At 40.4% G+C, this 7,705-nt stretch overlaps 1 long non-coding RNA gene across 2 annotated transcripts in view; it reads right to left on the bottom strand.

The window, feature by feature from the left end:
• Nucleotides 1–2,266: 2,266 nt before the first annotated feature.
• The window catches only part of LOC134559934 (uncharacterized), a 163,036-nt gene continuing 157,597 nt past the window's right edge, over nt 2,267–7,705 (bottom strand). For both annotated transcript variants that reach the window (XR_010082629.1, XR_010082634.1), the window contains one exon: nt 2,267–6,883. This is a non-coding gene — a long non-coding RNA (uncharacterized LOC134559934). The remainder of the gene's footprint in view (nt 6,884–7,705) is intronic.

Genomic DNA, 7,705 nt, shown 5'->3' with positions numbered 1-7,705 from the left:
TTTAGAAAGTGTGAGGATGTGAAAGGGGGAGAAAAATCACATCCTTAAGCTTTGTCACTGTTTCTCAGCTGGAAAAATATTGGAAAGCAGAAAAATGTTTCTTTTTTTATAAATACTTAATTCAGAGAATGGTTCCACAGGAAAGCCATTGTCTCCCAGGAAAGATTTTCTCCTGAGAAAACTTAAGAGTTTTCCAGCACTCTCTAACCACATGCCTTGTTTTCATTTCTACCCACTGACTGATAAACAGGGCATTTGTCAAGCTGGATATTCACTCCTCCAATATGCTACTGCAAACCATGTGGCCAGGTAGATCCTTCTGAGCATTATAATTTTCTACTTTTTTCTCTAAGTGTATTTTTAAAAAGAGCTATAAATATGCACTAACATACAAACAGGAGGTGATCAATTCTTTCTTAGTATCCTGCTCATTTAGGAAACATTTCAAACATTTTCAAGAGCAATATACTGAGGAGCACATATGAATTTGCAGCTTGAGTGACTCAGTGACTTTTCAAGTTCAATTTGCCATCTCTAATTATTCTTATTTTACTGTTTTTAATACTTTGAACAGTTTTTGGAGGGCTTAATCAATCAACAATGTCACTTTGCATAAAAATTTTACTTCCTTGAACTGGTAACCTCACCCCCATCATCCAGCTTTGCTTGATCACCCTTCCCACCTTTACTGGTAGTTATTTTAATCAAACAGCATTTGGGGTAGTCAGGACAGTCAAGTGATCCAAATGCACCCTTTTGCCCAAGCCATCATTTGCAAATCATTGCACAAGGTGCATGCTTTCCCCCTTACTCTACTAGAGACTATTGCTTAAATGATCCAGTTCCTGTAAAAACAATCACAGGTCAACACTGAGAGAGTGATGGAAAGGCCCATTGCAGTCATGTGTTTTTTGGCAAGGAACCATGGTGAGTGCATAATCTGTATAAATGTTAGCTTTCTAAATAAACAGAGCCTCTGGTTGCACAAAGGCACAGAATAAAGTTGAAACTTGTTTCTTTCATTAAGCAGCCTTTCAAAACCGGGGCTTGTTTTGTTCTAGACACCCGTCAATCCTGACAGATCACAATAAACAAACAGCAACAATGGCAGCAGAGCCAGCTGAGCTGCCCTGCACGCTTTACTTTGTTTCCTTTCCTCAAGTATGGAAGTAATTTGTCCACTATCCAAATACAGAGATGTTGGAATGGGAACAGGAAAGGTTTTGGGGCTTACATCATGCCATGGTGGGTGTCAGTAGAGCAGTGCCACCGAGCAATCCCATGGGCAAGGCTTGAATTCCATCCATGATCCTTGGGGGAAGTTGGTGATGTAAACTTCCCACGCTGGATCTGTGAGGGTTATATGGGAAAAGTCAGCTGCTGGCAGCAGTCGTCCCTCAACACCCTGTCCAGACCTGACCCATTCCCAAGCTGCAATACTCTTAGCAGGAATCCTTTTGCTTGGTGTTGCTAGTGAAATTTCACCATGTTGCCGCTGATATATACAAGAATTTGGGGTTTTTTTCAGTCTAAAAAGGGCAGCAGAAGTGATCTGGTTTGTGCTTAAAATAGCCTGGAAAGTAAGGAGGAAAAAAAAAATTGATCCATCTCAAGCAATTATATATATTAAAAATAAAGGTCTCTAAATATTTAGTGCACTGAAGTATTTTTGAAAGAGATGGAAAAGTAGGGGTTTGTGTACACTGTGCTAAAAACCCATCATTCCCCAGCCATCTGTTGAGGAAGGCAAAGCTCTGCAGATGAAAAGACGCAGAGGTAGACAGCAGCTGTCCATGTTAAAATGCTGTTTGTCTGTGGGCTCTGTTCCACCTCCTCCCTCTGTTTTCTGGATGCTCATAGGTGCTCTTGCGCCAGGCAAGCCAACATTTATAGGACAAAGTTTTGCATTTTACGTTCTAAAATTTAAAACAGCATTAATTATATCCCTTCACTGGACAATATGTAACCTACCTTTCTGGGAAAACCAGAATGTGGAAAATAAGCACAGATTTTATCTGAGAATGCACACCCCACATCACAGATAATGCAGGGATTACAGAGGATGTGATTTCTGTGCACTGACAATACAGATATGCTGTTTCTGGAGGAGGAGGAATTTTGGGTTTAGTGTAGGTGGGGTTTAAGTCACTCGGCAGTTTGTCTGAGTAATAAAGTACAATACATGGCTTTTATTTTAAAAAAAGAAGGCACTAAGATGATTTATTGCTTGTCACACAACACTAAAACAACACATGGTTACACAGGTCATTTTAAAATGAATTTTTTCGTTGGTCTGCACAGTGGTGGCAGGACCATGAACCTTATGTCAAGAGTGTATATTCATTTTCTTCTCAGTGCGTAAAGGCATCACTGCAAACCCTAACACAAACCAAACCAAAAATAACATTCCTTGTTCACTGGAAAAGGCTTGTAAACGGCTACAGTAAATTTCCCAGCACTTCAGCATGACTGACAGGTGGGAGTCATGTTCTGGCACAAACACATCCTGATGAAGCTATCCCTTCAGTGGTCACAGAAGGTCATCCTTTATGTCTTTGCTCCTTTGTAAATAAGGTCTCAGGTAGTTCCCCTCCCACTTTCATGTCTGCACAAGATTTCATCGCTTGTTAACAATGTGGTGGCTTTCATTGTGTGGCTTTTTTGTTGTTGGCTGCCACCTCAGCTTTGCCAGTGTGTCTTGATTCGCAGCAGTGAAAGGAGGACTCTGGCTGGGGCAGAGGGTGACCCGTCACCTCTCCTTGTCACACCAAGATGTGCAGAAAGGAAGGGATCAGGATTAGCAGATCCAGCCTGATGCTCTGCTCCCTTTCAGAGCTCAGAGACAGCAAAGCTGTGGCATGCATTGATCACTGATTTTAGCACCACCAAGCACAAAATCCCCTCTCAGTACACCCTGGCACAAGCAGCACTCAAAGAGCACATCTGCCTCACCCAGCAAAGAGGACAGAAGAGCTGTTCAACCCTCCCTTTGCTATGAAACAGGAGTTTTGCCTGCTTCCAGAGGCAGATAAATGCAACAGGGGGTTCCCACAACCTTAAGCCTGCTAAGAAAAGTAAAACAAAGCACAGTGAACCTTTGCTGAGCAGCTAATACAGCGGAGTTGAGCATTTTATAGCTCAAGTCTGTGTCATTCACTTGGCAAACAAAGCCTTCATACATTAATTGAAATCCCTGAAAACTGTATTGTATGCAATATCTCACTGTTTGAGTGTCTTTTTAGTGGCCACCTGATCTTGGTATAAAATAGACTATAGAATACCCTGCTCTCCTGATAGTGTGTCTTGACTCTTCCTCGTTTTGAAAAAGAAATCTTCTGAAATGCCAAAAATCTCTGAAGGCATTTCTGACATTTTAGAAAATATGCTGAGGCTCTTTTCAGCATGGAAAACTGCCTGAATATCATCAATTAAACATGATTAAACATCATTTTATCTCAATTATGTAATATTTTTCATTTTTTGAAGTATGAAAGATATGTAGATGAAAACGCTCGATTCTATAGATGACTTGAAAGTTCAGAATTGCCCTGGAGACCTTTGTGTCAGCCAAAGCAGATGCTGTAATAAAATTACACATACAAATACTTTAACAGGTTGTTCCTAAAACTGGAATCCTGTTTACTGGAAACTCCCTACCTTTGGCAATTCTCATCAGTTGCTATAATAAATACTCTGCTTTCTGCAGAGCATGAGAGAAGCTCTGAAAGTGTTCATGAGCTTTTTGCATTGTCTTCCAACAGCCCCCAAACCAATCAATGTTCATAAATCCTTTATCCTTCTTTAGTTATTAAATGTTTCTGTCGGATCTGCTTCTGAGACGTTTGAACTTTTCAGCTGGCACTTCAGTAATTTGTGACAACTCATATGTGAACTACATCCACTTTCTTTAGGGGTTTCGACAACTTTTAAACTCTCATGATCTGTTGGCCCTGCAGCTCTCTGAAAACCCCCAAAATCTGGCTTGAAACAGCTGAACTTTTCTTATGCTACACATTAGCACTTTCTGGCCTTTTGGATGCCTTGACTCTGCCTTGATCTTGTTTAGAAACCGAATTATATATAAAGAAGACCTGTTATGCTTTTTGTCTATGGCTATTACAGAAAAACATATAGGACAGACAGAATCATTGCATAAAACATGGAATATAATCAAAATATATGCATATACACTGTAAGGGAGGAAATTGTGGAAGAAAAATGGCAAGACAAGTGGTCAAGCACACTTGCAAAACAATAATTTAAAATTATTATTATAGAATAATATATAACAATTATTATATTATTAAAATTTAATTTTCCTGGTCTTTTGTAGGTCACTTATATTTACACCAATTTGAAAGAGTGGCTGTGTGGTATTTTCAAGTTAAAATCTCCGTTTGTCTATAATGTTTTTCTTCGTGCCATTATTCCTCCCTGACAGGTGAGGGGAGGTTTTGACACTGTTAATATAACACTGGGTGTTAATCTTATAATCGCCCTGTCAGCACTTCGTGTCAGGGTGTTAATGGCCACCTTTCAGCCACTCAGGCTCGCCTGCCAATAAAAACACGGCCGGCTCCCATCCAACCAGCAGCTCTGCACCTACTCTGTCCTTTCCCCAAAGAATAAATATAAAATTTCACTGGCCATGTGGCTGTAAAAGATGCTCCTCTCTGTTGATTTCCTCTTCCTTCTCTGCACCCGTTGGCACACAAAGCAACTTTGACACTGAGGCCTTTTAATGCACTTTGCAGGCTTCATGTTATCTTAAAATATGCCAATTACTTTTTTAAAGTTTTATATAAACATAACATCTTGGACAGGATGAAATGAGATTTTGTTTTTGTAACACTGAGAAGCACAATTATTTGCCGCAGCACTTTGCTATATAAATGTAACCCGAAGACAAATGCTGTATTTCTGTAATTTCTCAGTGGTTGTGACAAGTCTGTATTTTACTCTCTGCACAGGAGAGGAGCTTTTCCAGCTTCCTGGCAGAAGAAGTTGCACAATTCCAGATGACTTGCTTTATATGCCTGGAGGAGCTTTATTACACAAAGGGAGACAAAGGGAGGAAGAGGGAGAGAGCACACACTCAGAATAATAAACAAAGAAGAATAAACATTCCTGCTGTTATCCGTAGGGATTCCAGATGCTGCTCCATCCCTCTGCAAGGCCTGCCTGCCTCCCCACACCTTAATGAATATTAAACACCGGTTAACATTCAGCGAGGTGTGGGGAGGCCAGAGCTGTGATGAAACCCCACAGTGCAGCCAGTTTGCTGCTCTCACTATCTGGTGTTTGGGTTTTTACTTAATTTCTTATAGGTTTCCTTTAATCAGTGTGACGTGGCTGATTGGCCCGGGCTGGTTCCAGCGTCATGTGCTGTCCATCTGGATTTTATACTCCTTGCATTTTCCCAGCTGAAAAGAAACAGACATACTACCCAAATCATTCGAACCCAGTCCCCAAAAAAGAAATAGTTTGTTCCTAGACAAAAAATTTGTTTCTCATGTGGGATTTTAATGCAGAGAAAAAAAAAAATTATAAAAGGAGCAAAGAACAAACAATCATCAGTTTCCATGTCATACTCAGCCAAATATGCAGTCAAAATTATTTCTGTATTAAAAAATCAAGATTTATTTAGTCTTTGCTTGCTGTATTTTATAGTAAGCATGAATGCTGGAATTCCTATTATCTTGGATGCACAAAGATGTTCATTATATCGCTGCACAAAAAATTGTGGGGTTTTTCCGCAGTCTTTTCCATAGCATTTAAAGTGCTTTGCAACAGCAAAATTCATTTGAAACAGAAATTAATCAGAACAGAAAAAGATACCTCATATCTTGTTGTGATAAGGCATTAACAGAGAAAATATATATAATTTTTGCAAAGAAGATGATAGTGAATTGGATGATTGTATAATTTAGAATTAGATTCTAAATGTAAGGGGGTGTAAGAGGATCTATCACCAACTCCAGGAAAAGCCCAATCAGCCAATAGCTTCCACCTCATCCAACCCATCAGAGCCATTGCCAGTCCTTTTAACAACTTATTTAACATTTGGTTATTAATGCAGCTTATCCTGTCTTGGTTCTGCAAAGTTACTCATTGCTAATATTTTAAATATTTGTGGAATTGCAGCTAAATCAAGGAGAAGGTTTACTTAGCACTTTATTATGTATTATATACTTCAAAATACATGCATTACCCGGGGGATATAGAAAGTATTTAAAAGAGGAGGTCTGTCTCCAATTAAACTGACTGGTTTATGCCATACTGCTTCCCTTTTTATTTCACCTGTTACCAGGGGCTCAAAAATACCTGTCCTCGGCAGAAGGAGGAATGTCACCATCTGCCACGAGATCACTGGGTCAGCAGTTTGGCTGGTGGGCAGAGATTCAAACGTGCAGATGGATGGAACAATGGGTGCAAGCACTGTGAGTGAGGGGAAAGAAAGGGAAAGAACAGCCCTTCCACCTGCAGATCCCGGAGGATCCTAGACTGGTCACTGCCTGCCAGGCAACTTCCCAGCTCAGTCATTCGCTGTGCAGGGATTTCAGAGTTTCATGTGTTGGTGAGGCTGAGTGGGTCACTGCAGCTCAAAACAAAGAGGCCCAAGGTTCCTGTCCAAACAGCTGTGCTTCACATTTGAATTTTAGCCTTGTGCACTGTAACAAACCTCAGGCCCAGTCTCCCTGAGGAGGTCTTGCGTAAGTTTTGTTCTCACTTGGTGGAGCATAGAGAAAGTAAAAGGTCCAGACTTCAGCTGACCTTGGAACACTGAGAGTCAATAGTCAAGTCCCTCTTCCATATCTGTGTGCATTTAACTCCTTTTAACAGTAATGGACAAACATTTGCAGAGTGAGGAGCAGCTACAACCCTAAAAAAAGCAAATTAGGAGGATAAAAAACAATCAAACTTGGCTGCATTTTAGACTTTTGCCAATGTAATAGCTGTTCTACAATTACTTTATAGGTTAAGCAAACCATTCCATCTGCAGTGGGATTTTACCTTCCCAACAGAACTTAGCTATTCATCAGCTTCTCAGTGCTTTAGCTTCAATAAGCAAAGCAAGAACTCCAAGCACTCTTATGCAAAACAGAAACAGCTGCTTGCAGAGATGAGACAGGATGGTAGAGGAAACCTCTTGGGAATGTTGTGACAGGCACAGTGCTTACAGACTGCAGAGACGTGAGAAGGAGGGGAATGTTCTTCAGTTTTGTGATCTCTTCTGCCTGGTGGGAAAATGGTTTTGGAAGAGTGGGAAATTCATATGAACTTGATTTGGTATTTCTGAGGACAGAAGTTCTTTATTGACAGCCTGGGTGGTGCTAACATCAATGTTCCCCCTTGCATGTCATTGCTGGTATACAGAGAATACTTCTTGGGAAGAGACAAGTTCACCTTTCTTGTCTTAAAACTTTGGCTGTTCCTGAACTTTTGATTAGGAGTTATTTCAGATTAAGTTTTTGGAGATACTAAGATTCTGTCAGTAAAATTTGGACTGAGACCACTGAAGCAATTTTCACAAACTACCATGGATATAGCAGTGACCTGGTCTCACTTTTCAGTTGCCAGCAGCCTGCCTTTGGCCACATTGCTAAATGGAGAGCTGAAGCCTTCAGCACCAGCTGAGAGATTCAGCCACAGGATGATGAATAGAGAGTGCACAGTCAATTCCCTCATGACTCTACAAAAAACT

This window comes from Prinia subflava, chromosome 18 (assembly GCF_021018805.1).
Source record: "Prinia subflava isolate CZ2003 ecotype Zambia chromosome 18, Cam_Psub_1.2, whole genome shotgun sequence".
Classification (NCBI taxonomy): domain Eukaryota; kingdom Metazoa; phylum Chordata; class Aves; order Passeriformes; family Cisticolidae; genus Prinia; species Prinia subflava.
The sequence above is the reverse complement of the archived record's forward strand: the minus strand, read 5'-3'. Positions and strand labels throughout refer to the sequence as shown.